Source organism: Polypterus senegalus, chromosome 17, assembly GCF_016835505.1.
Source record: "Polypterus senegalus isolate Bchr_013 chromosome 17, ASM1683550v1, whole genome shotgun sequence".
NCBI lineage: Eukaryota > Metazoa > Chordata > Cladistia > Polypteriformes > Polypteridae > Polypterus > Polypterus senegalus.
The window spans coordinates 85,653,599-85,681,537 of record NC_053170.1 but is presented as its reverse complement, the minus strand read 5'-3'; the positions used below and the strand labels follow the sequence as shown (position 1 = coordinate 85,681,537).

At 42.9% G+C, this 27,939-nt stretch overlaps 1 protein-coding gene across 1 annotated transcript in view; it reads left to right on the top strand.

The window, feature by feature from the left end:
* The first annotated feature begins 6,138 nt into the window (after positions 1–6,138).
* ankfn1 (ankyrin repeat and fibronectin type III domain containing 1) overlaps positions 6,139–27,939 on the top strand; it is a 195,216-nt gene continuing 173,415 nt past the window's right edge. Inside the window, exon 1 of the mRNA XM_039739380.1 lies at positions 6,139–6,445. The gene's annotated coding sequence lies outside the window, so the exon portion shown is untranslated. The remainder of the gene's footprint in view (positions 6,446–27,939) is intronic.

Genomic DNA, 27,939 nt, shown 5'->3' with positions numbered 1-27,939 from the left:
ACAGTACAAGTCGAATTTAAAAGATTAGTATTTCCATGTTTGGTATAGTCGAGGGTAAAAGTAGTATTTTTAGTTTAAGTGATTAGTATTTCCGCACTCGGTTCAGTTGAATTTAAAATATCACTTTTTATGCGCTCGTTGCAGTTGAGGGTTAAAGCGTAGCACCAACGGTAAAAGATTAGCATTTCCATTCTCAGTACAGTAAGAGAGTAAAAGAGTACTATTCCATGCTTGGTACAGTCTAGGGAAAAAGAGTAGTACTGAGAGTAAAAAATCAGTATTTCCACGCTTGATACAGTTGAGGGTAAAAGAGTAGTACTGAGAGTAAAAGATTAGTATTTCCATACTAGGTACAGTTGAGGGTAAAAGAGTAGTACTGAGAGTAAAAGATTAGTATTTTCATGCTTGGTACAGTTGAGAGGAAAAGGGGAATTAGCGCACTCAGTACAAGTCGAATTTAAAGGATTAGTATTTCTATGTTTGGTACAGTTGAGGATAAAAGTAATATTTGCATGCTCGGTATAACAGAGTTTAAACAATTAGTATTTTCACACTCAGTGTAGTCGAATTTAAAACATTACTATTTCTGTGCTCAGTACAGTCAGGGGTAAAAAAGTAGTACTGAGGGTAAAAGATTAGTAAGTCTTTGCTCGGTACAGTCGAAGGTAAAATTGTAGTATTTACATGCTCAGTACAGTATTTACAACAAAGCTTTTATGAAGGATAAGAAAAGTAGAGTATCGTAATTACAACTTTGCCTCAGATAATTCAGAACCTTGGTTAATTGAGGTGTGGATAATCGGAGTTCTACTGTATGTTTAAATGGTGTTCTAACACAATGATGGGTGCTTAGGCTTGACCTAAGTGCCAACCAGTACTGGTACCCTATCTTGGATCAAATCATGTCACATTCACAATCCCACCAAGTATCTGACATTCTACAAATCACACTGATATTGAACTTACAAGCAATATAGCATGTTTCACTTCCAGAGAAATGTGTGCCATTTACACAAGAAGAAAGGTGTTTAGTTAACGTGTGCTTAAAGTCCAATATTATAAGACAACATGTCATAATCATGGTGTTCAGTTCAAGATTGGTGGCTGCTTTGCCCCCCATGATGCTTAACAGAATGATTGGAGCATTTCTTTCAGAACAGACTTTTCCAAAAAGACTCCACAGGGTACTTGACCTAGAACAGAGTCCTGTCACAGAACCACTTGCTCAGCAGTGTTTTGTCATTCTTCCGAGAACCATTTTAAAGAACCTTCAATGTGAAAGTTCCAGAAAGAACCTTTTATTTAGACCTGTAACAGGTTCTATAAATAACAATGAACTGAAGGAAAAAGATTTGAGAAATACCAATCTTAAGAACAGAGGAAATTTGACAAACAAAAGAAGATCATTCAGTCCATCAAGCTTGTTAGCTTAGTTAATGGCTAAATTGTCCTAACATCTAATCCCTGTTCTTCTTAAAGGTTGTCAAAGTTTCTGCTTCAACTCCATGTCTCAGTAGTTTGTTCCAGATTCCCACAACCTTTTGGATAAAGAAGTGCTTCCTGGCTCCAGTCTTAAATGCACCTCCCCTTTTTTTGTACTGATGTCTTCAAGTATGTGATTCACTGTTTGGTATCAATGGCTTTGAGAATTTTGAAGACCTGGATGAGGTCTCCACACAGTCTCCAGGTTTAATTCTCAGAGTCTGTCACAGTAGGGCATGTCTTTAAGTCCCATGATGCACCTGGCTGCTCTCCTCTGCATAGCTTCAAGCACTGTTATGTCTTTCTTGTAGTGTAGTGACCAGAACTGAACACAGTACTCCAGATGTAGTCTCACCAGTGCATTCTCTGCTCTGAGCCTATCATCCCTCAATTTATAGTCAACAGATTTTTTCAACATAACCAAACATTTTAATTTCCTTTTTTAATCGCTTCAGCACATTGCTCAGACAATGAAAACGCTGTGTAAACATAAACCCCTAAATGCTTTTCAGAGGTTGTTTCCTGTAGGACAATGTCTCCCAGGTTGTAATTATAAATGATGTTGCTGTTGCCCACGTGAGGCACTTTTCTATGTTAAACTTCATTTTTCAAGCGTTTCCCACACTCTTATAATTCCTGGTTCTTTACTGGGTTATGTGGTTCCTCGAGGCTCCATTGCTTGTCAAAGCTCTATTGCATTCTGGGAAGGGTTCTCTGCATATGAAGTTGGATTCTTTGTGTTTTGAAAAACTTCTCAATATGTAGAAAGAATCTGAAGTCTTTAATGTATGGTAGGCTACCTAGCAGCACACTAGCAGATTAAGAAAACCTCAGCTTAGCCTGTGTTACTGTATGCAGGAAGAGTCCTTTCAAATTACGAGTCATCAGTATTTCACAAATCTGTTACCATCTATACATGGCTATTTATGAAACCTGTTATGGATCTAAATAAATAAATGGTTCTTTCTGGAACCTTTTTGGATGGTTCTTTGGGAAATCAAAAGTTGTTCCTCTACACCAGGGCTCTCCAACTCCAGTCTCGGAGCACAACTGTGGCTGCAGGTTTCCATTCTAATCCTTTCCTTAATCCAGTGGTTCTAAAACTGTGAGGTAGGCCCCCCTAGGGGGGCACGAATAGCAAAAAGGGGGGCGTGAAGATGTGAAAAAAAGAAAACAAGAATTGAAAATATAATAAATACATCTATTGAAACCAAAGCAATTAACTTAAACTACATTCTGGTACTAGAAAAATAAATATAGAGTTAGATAAATGTCGATAAAAGTTAAGTAGGTATAATAAAATACGCATCTATGATATATCATTAATTAAAAAAGAATAAATTGATATTAGTGGGCTCATTTCAAAAAAACGTTAGGGGGGCGTGATTAAAACTGTTATGAATACTCGGTCATAAATACTTAAAGGTTAAGAAACGCTACCTTAATCAGTGACCAGTTTTTGCTCCTAATTAATTCCTTTTCCCTTCATTTTAATTGAATTGTCTTTTTTAAGATTCAGTCCTCTGAATAGCTTCATGTTTTCCTTAATTGGCACCCAAACAGAAATGAGATGTGAAGTGATCATCAGGTGACCATCTAATTCAGGGCATCAAACTCCAACCAGTTTCTTAATTAGAAGTCGATTCTTGCTAATTAAACCCATCGTTTAATTCCACGTCTTGTTGCTGCTCTATTCTACCACAGCAGACATTTGCAAAATGTTTGATTTTTCTTTTTTCTAAGAACACCATCGAAATGTTCAGTGGATCTGAGCAGATCAACATCGCTGAGGCCTTCACGTTTTCTTACTTTCAGATAGTGTATGCTGGACACAGGTTACTGATCATGCTTTCGTTTTGAATTAAATGGTCGCTAATAAAGGGAAAAAGAAATAATTAAGGGTCAGGTCAGGTCAGGTTGGGGAGCATGCACTGGTAGAGAGTGTTGCCTCACCCACCACACGATGAGAAAGCTCAGGATCTAAGTTGGCAACCCACCAGGCTGACACGCGGTCCAGTCCTACACTCTGGAAATTACCTTCTATCTGCCGCAGCCAGATCTTTCATGGGCATCCCCTTGGCCTTGTCCAGCCACTCGGAGCCTCAATGAGGGTCCTGTAAGTCAGATCATTCTCGGGGAATCACACCACATGACCATAGTGCTGTAACTGATGCTCCTTCACAATGCAGGTAATGTGCCTCATTCGGGACTCCATGAGCAACTGCTCATTCTACACAAAGTCTAACCAGTGGTACCCAAGGATTCTCAGAAGAGACGCAGTAGAGAAGGATCCTTCGGTAATTAAGTGTTGCAAGTCTTAAATAGCAAGTCAATTATAATTAAGGTAAAATATATTAATTAGTAACAAAAAGTCACCACTAAGGGCTTGAATGAAATTCTGCAGCCACAGCAGCGTTCTGGGACCGGAGTTGGAGGCCCTGCTGTATGGCATCACTCTGAAGAACCACTCTGGCACCTTTTTGTTTCCACAGGGCAATTCTGAAGCTTCTTCAAGTCTGCGTTAAAATGAATTCCTGATTTTAAAAGGACTGCATACAACAACACAGGCTAAGTTCAGCTTTCCTTAGTCCATTCGGGTCCTGCTAGGTGGCCTACCATACACTTTTAGAAATAAGGGTGCCACAGCACTTCTTCAGGGCAGTGCCATACAGGCACCATTTTTGGTTCTCAAAAGACCAATCCACGTGAAGGTTCCATAAAGAACTTTAATTTCTTGAGATCCACACAGTGAGTAATCATGAATAGATGGCAACCGATTTGTGAGATACCAAAGGGGCAAGACTTGAAAAGGACTCTTGCTGCATACAGTACAGTAACACAGGTTAAGTTCAGGTATTCTTAATCTGTTAGTGTCCTTCAGCCTACCATACATCAAAGATTTCAGGGGTTTCTTCCTATATATTAGGATTTTTTTCAAAGCACAAAGAACCAACTTCATATGCAGAGAACTCTTCCCACAATTAACTGGTGAATTGTCAAGTAATAGTTCTACCACACAACCCATTAAAGAACCATAAAATGCCATTAAAGAACTATTATCTTTAAGAGTGTTAACGATGTGTTCTGTCCACACATTAGGAACCTTTTCAAAGCCCAAAGAAACTATTCCATATCCAAAAAATCCTCCCCAGAATGAAATGGTTCTTTCTCGAGCAATGGTTCTATGAGGAACCATACAGTCCATTAAGTGCTATTGTAGAACCACAAGAGTGTGTGGGTACATCTCAAAGACTGGACTTGGGAGCCATAGCTGAGCCCACCAACAAAGACTGCACAACCGTTGATTTCTTCAGAATGGACTGTCTACTCAAGGCATAAGCGGTCTAAGCAAGTACCCTCTAGTGGTCAGGGCGCATTACTGCATCTCCATGCGGAGAGTCCTGTCTTTATTTTGTTGAGAAAAATTCGTCCAGGCCGGAAAAGAACACAAAGAAATGTTTCTATTGTGTGTCCCAGCAGCACCTGAACTGTCTGCACGATGCACACCACAATCTCTTGCCCGGAAACGGCCCTGAGCAACGCGACAATTTTATTTAAATAATACAGACCAACGAGCACTTGGACTCAAAGCCAATGTCCGATTCTATTGTTTTATATTATTTTGAGCTATACAAAGTCCGACAATAACACGTACAACAACAACAATTGCGCCAATAATAATAATCCTCAAACTGTAGTATAGAAGAGACAGCATGACCAAATAAAATTCAACGATCAAAACGGCAACAGTAATGTAGCTCTTGAGTGAATTGCTAAAAGTTGATTTAACCCAAATGGACATACATGAAAGCTTTGTGTTCAAATTTAGCAAATATCGACGTCTGCGGCTCACCACCATTTGTGAGATTCGCTCTGGGCACGCTAACGCAGCTGTGCGTTTTTGGGGAGTTGCATACACGAACATACGGCAAAAGGAATTGTGGGTAAAGATTCATATTTAAAGATAATGATTACTATATATTCTCAGTATCACTGATTATTGTCAGTATGCCAAGTTTTCAGTTTATTTTATTTAATTAAATTACATGTGACATATACAGTATACACATAATATTTTTCTGAGACAGTCTTGTAGACAAATATACTAGATTGTGAATTCGAGGTCCTAAATACATTGCTGTCCCCAGGTCTCAATGTCCAGGTCTGGCAGTGATGATTCCTCTCAAAGCAAAAGCGCCATTTACAACTTCGCCCAGGGCAGCAAATAGCATAGAACCAGCTCAGGGTCTACTGATTGTATGCAGTGTGCATTAGGACAATTGGAAGGTACAGGGTCAGTTAATGGAAAGAACACTAAGGGTGCCTTGCGGGTGACTGGCAGAGGAGAGAAGTGTCCCTCCGTAGATAACAGCCTGGCATCATTTATCTGTTGGGAAATTCACAGACATGCCCTGAGGGAAAAGTGAGCAGAAGCCTCCCCACCCCAACCCCCCGGGGACAGGTATCATAGAGGTCGGGACTTCTTAGCAGACTTGCTTGATCTTTCAAGTTTAGGTTAGCAGAAGGTGAGGAGCTGAATGCTCACAGATGTCTGAGCCCTGACTAGTCGCCCGCTCGCTCGCTCGCTCGCTCACACATGATTGCGCCGCTATTGTGACAGATAAGAGCTGCGCAGCATCAGGAGGGCTGGCCGTGTGTGGCTCACTCGCTTTTCTGTCGGAGATTCAAACAAGTCGTTGTTCGAAGGCGGATCTTTTGCCAGCCCGTTAACCCTTTCATGCAAGGCAGCGATGCGTGCAGACGCGCATCTGTGAGTCTTGAGGCGGCGCGAGAAGAGACAGGTGCGCTGCGCCTGCACGATGGACCCCGCAGCTCCGAGGTGAAGCCGCCGCTGCCGCCGCTTGCTGTCGCACTCGCCGTCTCATCCTCTGCCCTCCGCTCAGAGGCTCGCACACATCCAAAGACGGAGAGCTGCTGCCCGTGCTGCAGGCGCGCCGTGCAGGTAAGACACCTGTTTGCGTCCCGCTAGCTGGATGCCAAACTTCTTCAGCGGGGTTGTGGATAAAGGGGGAGCTACACCGAAGGGTTGATGCAGATTGTACTGCACGTGCACATTACAAATCACTTTTCTTGATTTACAGTTTATTGAACAAACAGGATAAGAAACGCACACGAACGGAGCCGACCCCCAGTCATAATCCGTGAAGCGTTACAGCAGCAGAATGAATGAATGAACGCGATGCAACGGACGGGCATCGGTTATCCATGTTTGCTTCTTTTGATTTTATGAGCGCGCGCGCGTGTGCTCGTATTTGTGCATTTCATGGGGTGGCGTGTACGACTTTTTTTTTTACTTTAATCTCAATGATTTTGTCAGTAGGTGGGCGAATGATAGACAAAACGAGAATGACAAGCGCTGGGAATTAAACAGCTTGCTGCCTTTGGAAAAGTGAATGATAGATAATTAAAAAAAAATTCTGCCTGTTACAGAAAGCTCTTCGTGATCGTCTGAGTAGGGTCGTCTATTTCATGTCTGCCCTGATTTTATCGAACGGGGTCCTCAACCTTACGCGGTGCATGCTCTAAATGTTCAAAGCCGTCAGATTTATTTAGTTATTTATTGCCGTCGCTAGTGGAGTAGTTTGCACTGTTAAACATAAAGGTGCCAGACGGGTTCATCAGTGCGATGCAACAGAGCAACCAGAAGAAATATTCCACATGAAGGTTCCAAAAAACAAAAAAACCTTTCCGTAACAGAGTCCAGAAATCACCCTGGATGGATATTTGTGAAGTACTAAGGGGGTTCCTGATTTTGAAAGGACTTTCTCTGCACACAACACTTCCGGATTTTTTGATCTGTTCTGTCCTGCCTGGTAGCCTTCTGTACATTAAAGAGCTGTTTCTCCACATGTTAGGACCCCTTTTCTAAAAGGAAAGAACTGGTTTTATATTCCTCGAATGAAGTGGTAATGTCAAGCAACATTCTACAAGGAATCAAAAAATCCAGTAGAAAAAACAAACAGGATTTTTAAAAAGTGCATTTCTTCAGCTATCGAGATATGGGGTCAGGTTCTGGCCTACTCCAGGTCTGCTCTCCCTCTAAAATTAACAATAAGTGCATGTTAGGTTAATCGAGGACTGAAATCAGCTAATTCAACACATGGCATCCAGTGGCGGATCCTGCCCTACACCTGATGCTGCCAAGATTGCCCTTATAGGGGTCAGGACAATAAATAGATTTGTTCCAGCTGTTGTGAAACTATTTTGGTGGGGGTTTCCCATTCATTTAGAGAGAGAGCTCATCCAGCCTTATAAATATTTGTTATCCATGTTAATCATAGATTAAGAGGGGGGGGGTAACTGAGGCACTGTGGGACCCCCACTCTTAAACATAAAGGTGCCAAAGTGGTTCTTCAAGGTGAACCACTTTTGGTTCACTAAAGAAACATCCATAGGAAGGTTGAATGCAGATCTGTAAAAAATAAATAACCCTGAACTGGTGATAAATGGTTTATGAAATATTAGGGGGCTTGTGTATTTAGACAGAGACGAGCCAAGCAGAGGTTTTCTTGATGTGTTCGTATCCTGCTAGGCAGCCAACTAAACATTAAAGATTTGCTTTGTCTGCCCTTTATGAAATGTTTCCCAGCTCAGTTTCATATGCAAAGAACCCTTCAGGGAATAAAATGGTTTCTTGTCAAGCGACAGGTCAATGAGGAACCACACAACCCAGGAACCAAAGAGTGCAGAAGGAGAAGGATCTCAGCACTGCGTTACCACTGCCAGTGGCCAGCAGCCTCTTCTGTTCCTCTTGCCAGCCACATTACTCCTTCTCAATAGACTGTCTTTAAAAACCAAGCAGTGCTGTGATAGAACAGCAACTATGAGCTGGGCAAGGACATCATCCCAAACAGGCTGTCGAAGGACCCGTCCTCATTCCCTTCAACTCATTAAATCTGCTTTTCTTTATGGAGGAGACATTTTTATCCAAAAGTGACTTAGAAAAGAGGTCAACTTAATCGAGTAACATCAGTCAGGGGGGCTTGTTTGGGAACAAGTGATACACGATGGGTGCAGAGCTCCACACGGAACACAAGAAACCTAACAGCCAGGAGAGTCTGGAAATGTGTCCTAAGGCCCAATGAGAGACCAGAGTTTGGAATGGAGGTGGGTCAGCTCATTTCACCAGCTGGAAGCTGCACATGAAGAGAGTCTGCAATGGGATTTAATAATCACGCTGATGTGGTATCACCAGACGCCGTTCATCAACAGACCTGAGAGGTTGAGAAGGAGCATAGAACTTCATAAGTGTCTCCATATACACACACACATATATGTACATAAACATATACTGTATGCATATGCATATAGACATATATACAAACACATACATACATACGTACACACATATACTGTGAAAGATAACCCGGACACAGACAGAAACTGAGGCTCACTTCTCTTCAGCCGCTTCCACTCCTCCCTTGCAAGCTCTGTCTTCTCCCTCCCGACTCTGGCTCCCCGAATGGAATGAGGTGGCCCCTTTTATCCTTCCCCGGATATGCTCCAGGTGTTCTGTGATGGTTTTCCAGCAGCACTTCCTGGTGTGGCAAAAGTCCTGACCTCCAGTGCTCAGGAACCATCCAGGCACCCCCTGGTGGTGGCCACAGACCCCCACAGGGTTGAAATTCCCAACTCTGTATCCGTGGCCCCTGATGGAATCCAGGGGAGGCTACCCTCTTCTGCCCAGGGGAGATATTGCCCCTCTACGGGTCCTTTCTTGCTCCAGGCGTCCCGTTTGGGCAAGGTCCCTGGTCATCTGCCACAATACATACACATACACACACATACATATACACACATCCATATACACATATATACAACACACACATACACATACGTATAGTGGTGTGAAAAACTATTTGCCCCCTTCCTGATTTCTTATTCTTTTGCATGTTTGTCACACAAAATGTTTCTGATCATCAAACACATTTAACCATTAGTCAAATATAACACAAGTAAGCACAAAATGCAGTTTTTAAATGATGGTTTTTATTATTTAGGGAGAAAAAAATCCAAACCTACATGGCCCTGTGTGAAAAAGTAATTGCCCCTTGAACCTAATAACTGGTTGGGCCACCCTTAGCAGCAATAACTGCAATCAAGCGTTTGTGATAACTTGCAATGAGTCTTTTACAGCGCTCTGGAGGAATTTTGGCCCACTCATCTTTGCAGAATTGTTGTAATTCAGCTTTATTTGAGGGTTTTCCAGCATGAACCGCCTTTTTAAGGTCATGCCATAGCATCTCAATTGGATTCAGGTCAGGACTTTGACTAGGCCACTCCAAAGTCTTCATTTTGTTTTTCTTCAGCCATTCAGAGGTGGATTTGCTGGTGTGTTTTGGGTCATTGTCCTGTTGCAGCACCCAAGATCACTTCAGCTTGAGTTGACAAACAGATGGCCGGACATTCTCCTTCAGGATTTTTGGTAGACAGTAGAATTCATGGTTCCATCTATCACAGCAAGCCTTCCAGGTCCTGAAGCAGCAAAACAACCCCAGACCATCACACTACCACCACCATATTTTACTGTTGGTATGATGTTCTTTTTCTGAAATGTTGTGTTCCTTTTACGCCAGATGTAACGGGACATTTACCTTCCAAAAAGTTCAACTTTTGTCTCATCAGTCCACAAGGTATTTTCCCAAAAGTCTTGGCAATCATTGAGATGTTTCTTAGCAAAATTGAGACGAGCCCTAATGTTCTTTTGCTTAACAGTGGTTTGCGTCTTGGAAATCTGCCATGCAGGCCGTTTTTGCCCAGTCTCTTTCTTATGGTGGAGTCGTGAACACTGACCTTAATTGAGGCAAGTGAGGCCTGCAGTTCTTTAGACGTTGTCCTGGGGTCTTTTGTGACCTCTCGGATGAGTCGTCTCTGCGCTCTTAGGGTAATTTTGGTCGGCCGGCCACTCCTGGGAAGGTTCACCACTGTTCCATGATTTTGCCATTTGTGGATAATGGCTCTCACTGTGGTTCGCTGGAGTCCCAAAGCTTTAGAAATGGCTTTATAACCTTTACCAGACTGATAGATCTCAATGACTTCTGTTCTCATTTGTTCCTGAATTTCTTTGGATCTTGGCATGATGTCTAGCTTTTGAGGTGCTTTTGGTCTACTTCTCTGTGTCAGGCAGCTCCTATTTAAGTGATTTCTTGATTGAAACAGGTGTGGCAGTAATCAGGAAATTGAACTCAGGTGTGATACACCACAGTTAGGTTATTTTTTAACAAGGGAGCAATTACTTTTTCACACAGGGCCATGTAGGTTTGGATTTTTTATCTCCCTAAATAATAAAAAACATCATTAAAAAACTGCATTTTGTGTTTACTTGTGTTATATTTGACCAATGGTTAAATGTGTTTGATGATCAGAAACATTTTGTGTGACAAACATGCAAAAGAATAAGAAATCAGGAAGGGGGCAAATAGTTTTTCACACCACTGTATATATAAACAAACATACATATACACACATACATACAGTATACACATTTTTTCAAGGACTTGAACTTAATATGTGCTGCTACAAGGAGCCAATGTGGTGATTGGAATAGAGGGTTGACATATGCCAGCCATTACAATGTTCTGCTACAATTCTTCAGATACAAACCCCTACCAATAGCAAATCATCACTTGAAGGTCTTTATCCATGAATGCACAGTCTCTCGCCCAGCAGGATCAAATGTTTAAAAATATAGAAATGCGGTGAGATATGAACCCATCAATGGGTACAGTAACACACACGCCCACATTCATCCAATCTTGATTGCCAACTACCACAGTGTGCTCACTTTTTTGGCAGGAGCAGGAAACCAGAAAATGAGGGGAAAACACACAGGGAGAACATTCCATCAACACACAGAGCCTGATCTCAGAATTAAATCCTGACCTCCTGATGCTGGTGATAGCCATGATTCACAAAGTGAACTATCAAACACCGTCCCAGCAACTTCTGAGGTGTCATTTCATATTTGAGGTCTGCTGTCTTTAATTTTGTGATGTTGCTCTCTTCCTGGCCCCCCAGTGTATGCACTGATGTATCTTTCTCCCAGAATCCTGATATTCTTTAAAAAAGAAGTCTGGGATAGTCAGGGTACAGTTTTTCTTGAGGTCAGTGCTTAGTACAAGCTGGTGTTGTCAAAAACTGTGAAAAATGATAGGAAACACAGCTGTAAAGTTTAAGATTGAGGCATCGACCATCTTCCAAAAGACTGGTGTGAATAGGGTCTCTGTAGTATTTAATACCATGAAAAAGGCAGAAGGGGCAGGTACTGGACCTTCTGACCAGTGTCATCATTTGGAGGGGGCTCCCAGAGATTTAGCCACCTCTACCCCATCCTATGGTCTTAGGTGTCCACACCATGATCTTCAAGACCCCAGCCACCCTCTATTCTGTGACACATTCTGACATGAGTGGATGACTGCGTGAAAAAATTCATGGGGCACTCCTTCACTTGCTCTTCTAAACTTCATGAGGGGTCCATTCCTCCCTCACACCCACACTTTGACCATGTGAATATTCCAAGGGGTGACCCTCCACCCACTTATTTTCATCTAATATTTATGTAGGACTAACAGCATTATCAGAATTGGGTGCTAAGACCCTCATAAGTACTAATGCTAGTGACATCCCTGGTTCTGATCCCAGACTACACCCAGCCAATAGTATGGGGGGGTCAAGTTACTCATAGCTTTGATAAACTATGGCTCTGTCAAGAAAGCCAGAATCCCCACACTCCACAGAATATTTATTATGCTGCCATGGCTCATTGGGTTATTTAAAAGATGTGTCTTAACTCCAGGGCTTCAGAGTCGATACACAAAACCTTAGACTCTGACTCCTCTGCCTCTGGTGGTACCCTTGAGTGTGACTTCTTAGTCTCTGCTGGTACCAACGAGTACGACTCCTCAATCTCCGGTGGTACCCCCAAGTGTGACTCCTCAGACTCTGGTGGTACCCTGGACTCTGACTCCTCAATCTCTGGTAGTACCACAACTCCGACTCCTCAGTCTCTGGTGGTACCAATGAGCGTGACTCCTCAATCTCTGATGGTACCCCGGACTCTGACTAGTGACACCCCTGCTTCTGACACCAGACTACACCCAGCCAACAGTATGGGGGGGTCAAGTTACTCATAGCTTTGATAAATTATGGCTGTGTCAAGAAAGCCAGCGTCCCCACACTATACAGAATATTTATTATGCTGCCATGGCTCGTTGGGCTGTCCCCTATTTAAAAGATGTGTCTTCACTCCAGGGCTTCGGAGTCGATACACAAAATCTTAGACTCTGACTCCTCGGTCTCTGGTGGTACCCCCGACTCCGACTCCTCAGTCTCTGATGGTAACCCGAGCATGACTCCTCAGTCTCTGGTGGTACCCTGGAGTGTGACTCCTTGGTCTCTGATGGTACCACTGAGTGCGACTCCTCAGTCTCTGCTGGTATCAACGAGTGTGACACCTCAATCTCAGGTGGTACCACAGAGTGTGATTCCTCAATCTCTGTTGATACCACCGAGTGCAACTGCTCATTCTCTAGTGGTACCACCGACTCCGACTCCTCGGCCTCTGGTGGTACCAATGAATGTGACTTCTTAGTCTCTGCTGGTACCGACGAGTGTGACTCCTCAATCTCTGGTGGTACCCCCAAGTGTGACTCCTCAATCTCTGTTGGTACCACCGAGTGTAACTCCTCATTCTCTGGTGGTACCACCAACTCAGTCTCCTCACTTTCTGGTACCACCGACTGTGACTCCTCTATTTGTAATTAGACTTGTATATTTACTTTGCTAAATGGAAGCATACAACATACAAGGCACTTCATCTCTACCAATGTGAATCATCAGGCTACTTTTTAGCACCCTTTGCCTGTTAAAATTCAGGTTTAAAGGCTTCAGCAAAGTTGTTGTGACTTACAAGCACTGAGTAACATGAAACATAAGACTAAACTTACAAAGTTAAAAAAAGGAGCTATATTTTTATCAAAAGTCTGGAAGAAAAATCTTAATCGTATCAGCATATTTGAAATTGGAGATTTTAACACAGTATGTTACACTTGACATATAATCGGAGTCGGTAATCGACTCCAGTAATCCAACAATTCCTTCCGACTCCGACATTACAGCCCTGCTTCTCTCCTCTCCTGCTCTGACAAGTGACTATACAAGCAATAAAGGTCTTCTGGGTTTCACACGGTACTCGTTTGTCTGGGCATTTACCAGTTCAGGGGGTGGCTCTCGGTGACAGGCACCCTTCCCCATCCCTATTTCCCAGTACCAGATCTTTCCACATGTGAAGATGTAAAGGACTTCATGTCGGTAACGCAGGGCTCACTCTGGTGTGGTTCTAGTGAGATGTGACCTTACAGCTGCCTTCCTGTTTTATATGAGACAGTCTGAGTTATTTAGTGGGGTCACTGAGGGAAGGTCAGGCTGAAAGAAGCTGAATTCACTGCCACCTCATTAGGACTGCAGAAGAGATCGGGTTTCACGAAACCAGGAGTGAATGTCTGATAAGGCGTTTGAAGGAATCTGAGAGAAGATAGTGCAGTTCAGCCACTTTATTAAAAAGCGTAATGGGCTTGAAATATTATATTTCTGTTTTCAAAATGTATTAAATGAAATATTAACATTTTTTAGGAATATACTAAACTGCAGTTTTATTCTTCATCTTTTGGGTGTTCCCGTTAGGGGTCGCCACAGCAGATCATGTTTTTCCATTTCTTTCTGTCCTCTGCATCTTGTTCTGTCACACCCATCACCTGCATGTCCTCTCTTACCACATCCATAAACCTTCTCTTAGGCCTTCCTCTTTTCCTTTTCCCTGGCAGCTCTATCCTTAGCACCCTTCTCCCAATATACCCAGCATCTCTCCTCTGGAAATGTCCAAACCAATGCAATCTCACCTCTCTGACTTTGTCTCCAAACCGTCCCACCTGAGCTGACCCTCTAATGTCCTCATTTCTAATCCTGTCCATCCTCGTCACACCCAATGCAAATCTTAGCATCTTTAACTCTGCCACCTCCAGCTCTGTCTCCTGTTTTCTGGTCAGTGCCAACGTCTCCAACCCATGTAACAGAGCTGGTCTCGCTACCATCCTGTACACGTATGTAAATGTGCTATATTAGGGTTCAATTACATTGCTGCATTTCTTGAAAGACACTATATTATACTAGCATTGCCCTTTATGCATGGTGACTTGCAAACATTAGAGAGTCAGTTAATTCCATTTCTTTTGTTTTTGTTCTCATTGGGACACAGGCAGGTGAAGTGACTTGCTCGTGGTCACACAGTGGCGTCACTGATGGGATTTGAACCCCCAGTCCAAAGCCTTAAACACTATGCCACACAAAGATTAAGGACTTATTTTCCATTCTAGAAAAAAGAAAAGGAATCAAAAAACACCACCGGCAGATTTGTTGGGTTATTTCTGTGCAGAATGGCATGAAGTGCAGTCCTGTGGTATCGTGAAATAAAGCAGCGGGCAAGAACGTCTCGCGGCTTTACCAAGTGGCACCGTTTGAGCTCTCTGAATTGTTACACTGCAGCCTGTTTTGTTTTCTAGCAACGTCGTGTCCGTTTAAAAAAAAAAAAAAAAGATTTCCACTGCAGTGCTTTTATAAATTATTGCTGTGCAATTGTAGAAAATCTCTCCAGGGAAGTTTTTAAATCATGTCTGCTGGGCTCATTAGTGCTAAAGGGTTTGTTGGTTTATTAGGCTTTACGAGTTAACAAAGAAGTTTGCTTATCGCATATTGCCAACCGATTCTCTCTCCCCCTGCACCTAAGACTCTCGCTCTCTGCTTAGCAATACTCTGTTTAAAAGCCAATTAGCTCTGACGTTTTAATTATAGGCCATAAGCTGAGCTCCCTGCAACTTGTAAAAGTGAAGAAAGGAAAACAAAAATTAACTGCATGAGGGGACCGTTTGTTGAGGTGTGTTCCATTTCTACATATATCCTCTCAAATTTAAACACTGGATCTCCTTTAACCAGACCAAAACTGGACACAGCCATCCATTTAGCTTACACCTTAGCATTCAAATTCTGTTACACTCAGTCTCAGTGGGTTTTTATACTCAGGGGGCATGGTGGCACAGCGGTTAGCACTGCTGCCCTATACGTTAATGGAAACTGGGCTTGAAACACAGCCTGGTTACTGTCGGTGTGGAATTGGTTAGTTCTCCCTGCAAGATGGCGTTGGTTTGGACATGTGCAGAGGAGAGATGCTGGGTATATTGGGAGAAGGATGCTAAGGATAGAACTGTCAGGGAAGAGGAAAAGAGGAAGGCCTAAGAGAAGGTTTATGGATGTGGTGAGAGAGGGACATGCAGGTGATGGGTCTAACAGAACAAGATGCAGAGGGCAGGAAGATATGGAAGAAGATGATCTGCTGTGGCGACCCCTAACAGGAGCAGCAAGAAGAAGAGGAAGAATCTGGTTTATGATAGAGTGCCACCTCAAGAGGTCTGGAGGTGCATGGGGCACACACAGGATTACCAGAGAATTGTGAGGTGCAGACCGAGATACATGCAGAGAGAGGCACAGACAGGCAGACAGAACTTTTTTTGTCCCCAGGGGGATATGAATGTATGAGGGAGTGAGGACTCGGTCTAAAAGCACTGTTGAGGTAACAGTTCTTACGCCAATTCTTACTTCTTTGAACTGGTTATGGATGTATTGAGTCATGGAATGAAGAACCAATCCCCCAGGGCAGGCTTTTTGCTGATGGCATCGTGTTGTGCAACCCCAGAAAGGAGGACGTTGGAAGAATGAAGAAGGGCTTTAGAAGGTAGAGAGAGGTTGGGGGCATGGGCTGAATACAGAACGTTGCCGCACTTACCACACGACGGACCACCTGGATTGGGACCCGAGTGCAGCTGTGCAGCAGGTGACACCTCAGCACCACACAGGAAGGTTTTATTATGGTGGCTGGAGTGCCAATCCTGTCACCATCCTCCAAGTTTTCCCTGCAAGTTGGAGGACCTGCTTGCAAGTCTCTGATGCAGGTTAACTTCATACGCAGGACGCAGGTTAAAGGTTCTGCTCAAGGGCCCAACAGAGTAAAGTCACTCCTGGCATTTACGGGATTCTAACTGGCAACCTTCTGATTGCCAGTGCAGATCCCTAGCCTCAGTGCCACCACTGTAAAGGAATAAAAGACAGAATATCTGATGTTTAATGACAGAAGGAGAGCCTCTGAAAAGAGTGGAGAAGTTTATATATTTAGGATAAGTGGTGGTCTAAGATGGAGCATTAGATGCAAAGATATTCCACAGAATGTCACATGGATGGAACAGCTGGGAGACGTACTGTGTGGTCAAGAATTAAACTGAAGGCTAAGGTTCTTAAGACAGTGTTAAGACCAGCAGTGATCTATAGAGCCGAGTCACGGGCAGTAAAGGCAGCTCGGGAGAGAAGAAGTTGGATATGGCAGAGATGAGAATATTGAGATGGATGTGTGGAGTTACAAAAAAAGGACAGAAAAAGAAACGTGACAATCAGAGGTACAACCAAAGTGGGAGAGAAATCTAAGAAAGTACAAGAAAGTAGGTTGAGGTGGTATGAACAGGTGATGAGGAGACACAATGAACACGTGAAACAAAAGTGCTGGGAAAGGAAATACATGAGAAGAGAAAGCAAGGAATGCAGAAGTAGAGACGGACGGAAAAAAGAAAATAAGATCTGAGGGGAAAAAGAGTCTGACTGGGAAGGAGGTGCAAGGGCGAGCTGTGTGGAGAAAGTTGATCAGACGTGTCAGCTCCACAAGTGGGAGAAGAGGAGTCCGGCTTTTCTCTCAGATCCCTCAGACGTGTCAGTTACGTTGACTCTGTCTACATGAACCCCTGTAAATGAGTGAGAGTGCGCCCTGCGGTGGGCTATGGGCCCCCTCAGTTATTAATGCCTACCTAAAGTTGCCAGGATAAACTGGATTAGGTGTAGTTGAACCCAGCCTCCTGCGCCCTCCTCTATATTTGTACATACAGTAAATAGGTGTTAAAAATGCCCAATAACTGAATTCTTCAGATGTAATTTGGGATAGTGTTTATTATAGGACAGCAGTCTAAACAGTAAAACATACAGTGTAACGGGAACAAGGTCCTCTTTTCCTTTGCATTACACGTGACGAAAGACATTGTAAGCTCTTTCTATGTCATTTAATTTAAAAGTGTTGGTTTACGTCATAATATTTTTTTAACATTTAATAAAAATTTGCATGGATTCTAGTATTTTCAATATTATATAGGAAACAGACACCCTCTTTTGCACTTTCTTTGCATTATATAAGCTCTTATGCTTTAAAATGTCCTATTCATGTCAGATATTTGTGTTGTATATTTTCAGTATGTGATAGAGGACTGAGTCTGCTCCCGATGTTTGCAGTTCTTTATCTATTGTGACTTCCTTTTTTGAGGATTTCTGTGTTCCCGACTTGTGATCTTTTGTATTTCACTTCTGCTTTCATTCAGTGCATTGCAGAGTGAGGGTTGATATAAAAAAAAAATGGTGTGCACATTCTATTTAGCGTGTTATTGTTATTGGAGATTGGTTCCTTTTCTTCAGTTTTCAGTATATTGTACATTGTGAAGGGCAGCTGGCGTCCATACCCAGTCAGGACGCCCCTGCACACGATATTCAGGGGGACAGCCCAATACCCCCCCTTGGACGCTACATGGCTGCCTCCCTGGGATGGAGCAGGGCCTCGGGTTCCTGCAGGGCATCCTGGGAATTGGAGTTGGGTCCCGCAGGCACCACTGTGTTTGGGACTCCTGAGTCCGTATGGGCAACATATTCCTCACACCAGTGCATCTGGAACTCAGGGATCAAGCACTTCCGGGTCAGATGAAAATTCTTCATTTTCTTCAGTTCTTCCGTCCCCATGACTTGGGAGTACTTCCGGTGTATAGGGAAAATAAAAATCCCAGTGTTTCCCTGCAGCGTCCTCTGATGGCACCCACGGCACCCAGCAGGGATGTGGAGTCGCACTCCATCTCCCATGATGCCCTGAAGGAATCCAGGGCACCTCCATGCTGCAGGGAGGACTCCATCTAGCGGCCTGGATGTATGGACCGGGATAAGCTGCCTGCCATCTCTCACAACATGCACCTTGTAACTTTGTTCTGTTCTATGTATTGTGACGTTTTCCCAATAGGTGGAAAGGTTAACAGAAATTGGGTACCTTTCCATTTTTTTTTTTAATCTTATGCAGAACTAGACGCCCTCCGCGGCTTTGCCCGCGTATTAGTGAAACAAGACAGTGAGGAGGGTCCTGCCCAGCTCCCCACTCCTGATGTCATGCTTCCTCCTCCCTTCGGCCCGCAGCCTCTGTAACATGTTAGTGTGAATAAATCGGTGATGTAACCAAACTATAATACTTAGCATAATGAGAGAAGTCGCAAAATCGTTGTTCAAACAAATTATAGGAAAGAACCCAATCTAAATCCATTAAGTAGTTCTCTCATGAAAAGTGGACAGACAGACAGAAATTGGATTTTACATATGTATACTAGCCATCCATGGCTTAGCAGTGAAACAGGACAGTGAGGAGGGTCCCGCCTGGCTCCCCACTCCTGACGTCACACTTCCCCCTCCCTTCGGCCCACAGCCTCTGTCTCGGATTAGCGTGAATGTATCACTCCTGCAAGGAAACTATGATACTTAGCCTGATGAGAGAGGCTGCAAAATCAAGCATAATGTTCAAGCAAATTCTAGAAAAAAACCTGATTTAAATCAGTTAAGTAGTTCTCTCATGAAAAGCAGACAGACAGACAGATGTTGGATTTTATATATATATAGAGAGAGAGATATAGGAATCTTTTCTAGGGGTTTATTTTCATTGTATTTAATGGGATTGATGTGTAACATTATTATAACTTAATTCATGAGGTCCACAGAACTGCTTACAAAATAGATCTGAATTTTTCTGCCATTCACGCAACTGAAAATTCAGGTACAAAATTAGCATTTACTCCCCCGGGTGGAATTGAAGAGTCACATAGTGTGGGGGAGGAACGATCTGCTCAGTCTGTCAGTGGAGCAGGACAGTGACAAAAGTCTGTCACTGAAGCTACTCCTCTGTCTGGAGATGACACTGTTCAGTGGATGCAGTGGATTCTTCATGATTGACAGGAGTTTGCTTAATGCCCGTCGCTCTGCCACAGATGTTAAACTGTCCAACTTTACTCCTACAATAGAGCCTGCCTTCTTAACAAGTTTGTCCAGTCGTGAGGCGTCTTTCATCTTTATGCTGCCACCCCAGCACACCACCGCGTAGAAGAGGGCACTCGCCACAACCGTCTGGTAGAACATCTGCAGCATCTTACTGCAGATGTTGAAGGATGCCAACCTTCTCAGAAAGTATAGTCTGCTCTGACCTTTCTTACACAGAGCATCAGTATTGGCAGTCCAGTCCAGTTTGTCATCCAGCTGCACTCCCAGATATTTAAAGGTCTGCACCCTCTGCACACAGTCACCTCTGATGATCACAGGGTCCATGAGGGGCCTGGGCCTCCTAAAGTCCACCACCAGCTCCTTGGTTTTGCTGGTGTTAATAAAAATGTATAAAAATTTCATTAATAAAATTTGGAATATTTTATGGGAAATAGGTTCCTTTTCTTGAGTTTTCAGTATATTGTACGTGTGGAAAGCAGCTTGGAACGTCCACTGTTTAACTTACTGTGAAGTTTCCCCAGCGTTTTGCAAGGTGCACAAAATTTGGATACCTTTCTAATATTTCAAATTTTATTTAGAATATGGGGACCCTTTCTAGGGGTTGCTTTTCAGTTCGCTTAATAGTATTTATGTGTAACATTATTTGAATTTAATTCATAAGGTGCACAACCCAGACTTGAATAGTTGCTTACAGAATGGATCTTAACTTTCTGTCATTCCCTGAACTGAATAATTGGATACAAAATGGATCTACTATTGTGGTATATGCCAGAGTATTTATTTACTCTGTTTCTGACATTTGCAGATCTCAAGGAGTTCCTTTTCTTAGGTTTTCTGTGCAGGACACCCGAATAGAGATTTTTGTAATTGATTTCTGTTTCATTTAGTAAATTGTGAAGTGTGAGTTCATCTCCTGATATTTTTAATGCTAAATAGAAAGTGGGAACCATTTTGACGATTTGGAAAATTTTATAGGAAATACAGTAGGTTCCTTTTCTTGAGTTTTTGGTATATTATATATACGCCGATGGCAGGTTGTTGTAACTTCTTTCTGATTTATTTATTGTGAAGTTTACCCAATATGTTGAACGTTCGACAGAAATTCGGTATTATTCTATTATATCATTTTAAATAGAGAATATGTTCCCTTTCTAGGGGTTTCGTCTCATTAGACCTACCAAGATTTCTTTGTGATGTTAGGTTAGATTAGGGAGGCTTTTATTAGTTTAGAAACCTAACTAACCTGGCGTGTTTTCCTTGAGGTCCACAATCCTGAATTGAATTATTAGTAACAAATTGGATGTTAATCTTCTGTCATTCTGAGATGACAAGGCTTGGGTCCCTTTCTAAAATTTTAGACTTTAATGGACTCTAACTTCCATCCATCCATCCATTATCCAATCCGCTATATCCTAACTACAGGGTCACGGGGGTCTGCTGGATCCAATCCCAGCCAACACAGGGCGCAAGGCAGGAAACAAACCCCGGGCAGGGCGCCAGCCCACTTCAGGGCACACACACACGCACACCAAGCACACACCAGGGACAATTTAGGATCGCCAATGCACCTAACCTGCATGCCTTTGGACTGTGGGAGGAAACCGGAGTACACGGAGGGAAACCCACGCAGACACGGGGAGAACATGCAAATGACTTTAACTTCCATTACAAGTTATTTTATTTTATTGCATTAGACATGCTGGAAGAAAAAAAAAACTCCTTTTCATTTTATCACTATGTTTCATGTGAGTTTTTGTACTCTTATACATTCAACACAATTCAGCTTCCTCTTCAAGTATTTCTTAAATTAAATTTGGCTTTTGAATGACGCCAGTTGGGAGACATCTTAATTTAGCAATATGCGTAATGCTCCTGTGACATGTTCAGCATTTTCCCTTCCTAATATGTTCAGACTTTTATCACACGGTCCCCCCCTTGAGTGTTTTTACTTATGTACATTTTCTGTAATACTTTCAGGTTGCCTAAATTTCCTATTATTTTATGATTTAATAGGATACGGCTCCCTTTGGTAACTTTTTTCTTTATATCTAATAGAATGTATTGTTACTTCCTAAACAATTTAAATCTTTAATGTGACTTCCTTTTAACATTTAATTGAACGTGGCACCATTTCTTAATCATTGTTGTGTTTTATTTAATACAGCTTCCCTTTCATATCTTAATTATTCAATCGCATTGAAAACTATCTTACTTTTTTGTGAAGTGTAATATTTTCAGAAATCAAACAGCACTGCCCAAATCATTTCATTTTAAACATTTCCCCTAGGACAGATTACATAATTTACTTTTAAAGCAACACGAGTGTGCATCTTAATTGTGCAGAATTTGGAAAGAATGTGAATTTGGCCTTTCAGGTTTATCACATTTTACTGCAATTAGGATTCCACTTGGTGATGTTTCTGATTTCTCAGAGATTCCCCTTCTTTATATCTTATTAATAATACTCAGCTGTGAATGGGCTACAGGGTTAGATGAACAGACATTTTTCTCTGCTGCGAAATGACATATAATTACTTGTTTGCTGTCAAAAATGGATGCTTCATCACTGTGCAATAATTATTTTTGTGCTTCCCGAGAAAGACGTCTTAAAGAAACGTCACTCTGTGCTGAAAGATGTTCTGCCTGAGCAGTTATTTAATTGCAGACCCTAATCCTCTCCTCCCCGGCTGCCGTTTAGAGGTGGCTTTCGGCTGTTATGTAACTCGCAGTTATAAAAACGCAGCGAATCTGCCCAGTGAAACAGAGCCCAAAGCTTCCTCTCTGTCTGCACGTTGCAAGATCAGCCAAATTAGGAAGATATTACCTTCTATCCAATCTGTCAGCACTCGTAGAGAGCGACACTGCAGGAGAGTTTAAGTGCCTATAAAGCCGAGAATTTACAAGAGTAAAGATCAATCTGAGCCAGAAGGTGACGTGACGTGCGCTCGCTCGGCCTCATTGCTGAAGGTTTCTGGCCGCTTGAGCCAGTCAAGCAGTAAAACAATGGATGAAGTCAACTTTTTGGTGCCTAACACTGATGTGGGTGACTGCACACTGATTTGGCCTGCTGTTTAACCCTTGGAGTGCTTCGGCCTCATCTTTTTGTATTTCTTTTTTTATTATCACTTACTTGACTTAAAGGAGATCACTTCAAATGCCATTCCTTTAATTTTCCATGCAGCAAAAAGAAAAATCAATACAATCTATGACATATAGAGTGACATCAGTCACCATGGAAACGGTAGTATTTAGCTTTGAAATATTTATAGCCAAACAAAGAGAGACAAGCACGTACACCTTGTACTTAGAAAGGTTGTAGCCTAATAATGAAAATCACCCACAAAGGTCATTGAAAGAAAAAAAAGTCGTCAAGGAGGACCTTCTAAGCTGCGAAGAAGTAGCTTTTATTGTCTACCGTTCAGTTCTGCGATGGCAGACATTGCCTAGTGGGCTGTAAGGCTTCATTTCTTTAGTGTGAAAGGTTTAAAAGGAAAGCATTGAGCTCCCAAGGTATTGGTCCGCAGGGGGTGTGAGGTCCATGGCTACCTCACTGACAAACTTTCATGTCCTGCAGATTGATCACCTCCATGGGTCCTTATCGCATGCTTAATGTAACACATTACGTTTCATTCTTGAATGCCTGTTAACTTTTTACGTTCTTGCCAAGCACACTCAATTATATGTATGTATATTGATTCTGTGTGTCAATCTAGACAACGATTCTTCTAAATGAAGACTTATAATCTTGGTAACCGTTTACCCATCCGTTTATCAAACTGGCCGCAGGGAGACTGCCTTATTATGCAAGACCACCGTCAAGCCAGTGCAAGGCTCACACGTGCATATAACACTCCTCTCTTCCGTTTAGGGTCTTTACTAATGATGAGCGAACCCCACTGAATTTGCTCAGCCTCACATTCGGCGAAATCACGGAAATGCTTCGAAACCAAGTTGAACCAAATCAACGAAACGCAGTGAAGTCCATAATAAGGGAGAGAAAACTGGTCTCAAAAGAGCCTTGCGCCATTAGAATCCACTCAGATTAAGTGTCACTTAGGGTTAGGGAAGCATCTGACAGCCAAGCTGGACCAATTGTGGCCCAAAAATGTGACCAGAGCCATGAGACAGCAAAGCAAAACTATGTCTCCCACACAGTCCCCCCCACCCTCAAACAACAAGCCACAAACTGGTAATACATTTATGAGAAAAAAGCAGTTATACACAATAACACAACATGATACTTTAACTACTTTATCTAGGAGTCCCCCAAACTCTACACTTTACATTCACACACACAGAGCCTAAGATGCAAGAGATCAGCATTACTGTACACACTTGGTGCCAGAGCCTTGTACTGGACCTTCCATGTTTGAGCTTTGGAGTACCGTATGTGTACCAGTACACCCTCATAGCCTGTGATACAAGGGATCAGCAATATATACTCACCGTAGGTATTCGATTTGTGCCGGAACTACAAGGGGCAGTCAACAAAGTTCCAGGAATTGTGATATAGTGGGAGAGTGAGAGATCAGATTACACACACATTGTTATGAGGGGAGCGCAGCACGTCTGTAGACCAGTTACAACAGGACTGGATTGGTTTCGACGCGTAGCATTGTTTTAATTACTGTTTGAGTTAGACGTGTGCACAGTCATTCGGCACAATGTCGCTGTTCGAACAATATGCTAACATCATGTTCGTGTGCCAATTGGAGGAAATCTGTTTCAGATACATTAACGGCACTGCAGCAAGTTTATAGTGCTGATGAACTAAAGCAATGCATACTGGTGTGTATCGTCAAAGCATGCTGGATCCTCCAAGACCCCTCAGCTGTATGTAGAGGAGAAAGAAGAATCCAACACTACAGAAAGTATGAGCAGTTGTCTTGTTCAGCTTCAAGCACTGCTCTGTGATATCACTCAGGCCATGCAAAGCATCATGGGCCGCTGGGAAAACCTAAGCTGGCCACACAGTTGAATTTTTTTAGGGGAAAAAAAATTGGGAACAAGGTCACCCCACTAATTGATTGGATAAACACAAATTTTGCTGATCAATAATAAATAATAATAATAATAAATATTTACATTTATGTAGCACTTTTGTCACTACTCAGAGTACTTTACGCAGTGAGTGGAGAGCCACTTCAGCAACCACACGTGTAGCATTCACCAGGATGATGCCACGGCAGCCATTTTGAGCCAGTATGTTCACCACACATTAGCTGTTAGGTGGTAAATGGGTGAGAGATAGTTAGCCAATTAGTGGCAGGGGATGATCAGAAGACCAGAAAAAACAGGCTGTGTTGGGTAATTTATCCAGGACATTGGGATAACCCCTACTCTTTATGAAGGATGACCAGGGATCTGTTATGACCACAGAGAGTCAGGACCTCGATTTTATGTATCATCCAAAGGACTGCGCCATTTTAACAGCACAGTATCCCTGTCATGGCATTGGAGCATTGGGATCCACACATACACCCCAGGGTAAGCGCCCCCTGCTGGCCTCGCCAACACCTCTTCCAGCAGCAACCCACGCTTTTCCTGGTTGGCCTCCCATCATAGTACTGGCCAGGCCTGAACATGCTTAGCTTCAGATGGGTGACTTGTTCTGAAGTGCAGATGGTATGGCTGATCAATACTCATCACCACTTTGTGATGTGGGAATAAGTCAAACTATCCAGAGAAGACTCGCCTAGACATGAGAAGAAAGGGCAAATTCTACAAAGACAATACACAGGGGCTGGGAAAAGCAATGGGTTACATCATTCCAATAAATTTAGAAGGAAAAATAAAGAAGAAAATATTAGATTATACCTTAAAGTCCTGCGGTAAGCTGGCACCCTGCCCGGGGTTTGTTTCCTGCATTGCACCCTGTGTTGGCTGGGATTGGCTCCAGCAGACCCCCTGTGACCCTGTAGTTAGGATATAGCGGGTTGGATAATGGATGGATGGACCTTAAAGTCCCAGATCTTTTGTTGCATCTTTCAAATGGCCATTCACATGAATGAGATTACAGCACAACTTCTACAACGTCTTCTTCTTTTGGCTGCCACAGCCATATCTTCCTGTCCTCTGTTACACTCATCACCTGCATGTCTTCTCTCATCACATCTATAAACCTTCTCTTAGGCCTTCCTCTCTATCCTTAACATCCTTCTCCCAATATACCCAGCATCTCTCCTCTGCACATGTCCAAACCAACGCAATCTCGCCTCTCTGACTTTGTCTCCCAACTGTCCAACTTGAGCTGACCCTCTAATGTCCTCATTTCTAATCCTATCCATCCTCATCACACCCAATGCAGATCTTAGCATCTTTAACCCTGTCACCTCCAGCTCTTTCTGTTCAGTGCCTCCGTCTCCAACTTCTGCAACTAAAATATCTTAAACATGACTGAAGCAGGCTGGCAGTTCAACAGCAGCAGTCATGCCATGCACTCTTAGCAACCCGGGAACTACACATTACTGTTTGTTCTAATAATCTGAATCCCAGATAGTACTAATATTTTAATCTAAAGCAGGAGTAGTTCCTTTTACTGGGTACAAGGAAAGAAAACATCTCATCAGTAGGATGTGTTGAATGAAATCGGCGAAACAGATTTTCATTTTTCTGTTTACTAATCTGGGCATGGGGGGTGAATTGGGGAGGTTATATGAGGGTCTTGGAGGATTCAGTTCTACATCTAGGCTATGGAGGGGTTTGTCAAAAAAGTTGCAGGCAAATACCATTGAATTTTGGAGGGGCTAGGAGTGTCTGGTGGTTCCACAGGCAGGGGACTTCACACACCTGGCTTCGACTATCAGGTCAGGTTGGGGAGCATGCACCAGTACAGCGCGTTGCTGTACCCACCACACAGTGAAACAGTTCAGGATCCCTGTTGGCAACCCCCCAGGCCGACACATGGCTGAGTCCCGAGTCAGGTGTCACGTGAGCGTCCCCTTGGCCTGTTCTAGCCACACAAGTCCTCAACAAGGAGGATCCTGTAAGTCTGATCACCCTCATGGAATCGCGCCAAATGGCCGTAGTGCCGTAACTGATACTCCCTCACAGTGCACATAATGTGCATCATTCGGGACTCCATGAGCAACACAAAGTCAAACCAGCGGTAGCCAAGGATTCTCCGGACAGACACACATGAAGGAGTCCAGTCTTCATTTCAGGTCACTGGATAGCATATAGCAAGACAGGAAACATCGGGACTCTAAAGACTTGGACCTTCGTCCATTTGCATAGATACTGGGATCACCACACACCCCTTTCCATGACCCCCACCATGCTCTCCCAATCCATCTCCTCACTTCATAGGAAGAGTCACCAGAGACATGAATGTCACTGCCGAGGTAAGTAAACCTCTCAACGACAGACACACTACTGATGGCTGTGCCCAAGACGTCATTTAAAGGCCTGGATCTTGGTTTTTACCCAAGACAATAGGCTTTGACTAAGTAAACCCGAATCTGTGTTTGAATGTATTTTTTGAGCCATATTTAAGCAGATTTTACTGGTTTAGTAACATTTGTTTGGTCATTAACTTCTATAGCATGTTCGATTAGTAATACAGTAGCTTATAATTGTAACACGTATAGTGATAGCAATGGTGGCTTAACGCCCTCCCTCATACTCAGCAGATGAATCAACAGTGGGGATTGAACTGGCACCGTTATGATTTTGTGGCCTCCAAAGGCCTAATAGTCCACATCTCTGGAGCATCAGCATCAAAGGCTTAAGTGGTTCATACAGGGTGACATGAAATGTTAATTGTAGGGATTAGTGATGAAGCACACAAAATAGAATTTGCACAGATATTCAGTGTTTTTCTTCGCTAGAAAATTTGTCAAACAAGTCGTGTTGCGCTTCCAATAAAATTTCTGCCATTAGCAGCCATTTTCTTTTCATGTGTTTCCCATGCATTATTTTCATACACACTTACCATTCAAATAATGATCTCTGGTTTAATTAAATTAATTAATTAATTAATTAATCACTGGAAGTGTGCGTATTCTCAGCTAAGATAGGGTCATTGTTGGGTAACAACAGGGCAGGGCTGGCTGACAGATGCCAACCACGGGGAAAAGAAAGTAATGTGCACAATGGCATCCGTCTCCTTGAACGAGAGTGCAGGTGGGACCATATCTGCCTGACGCAGTAGTACCACCTTGCTGGCTGCAGGGTCATCAGCCGGAAGCCCCCTTTAACTGATGTTTAGTACAAGAATATGGAGGTTGTGGAGCAGCGACCGCCCCTGCAGCCAGCTCTTAGGATGCTTGTTCC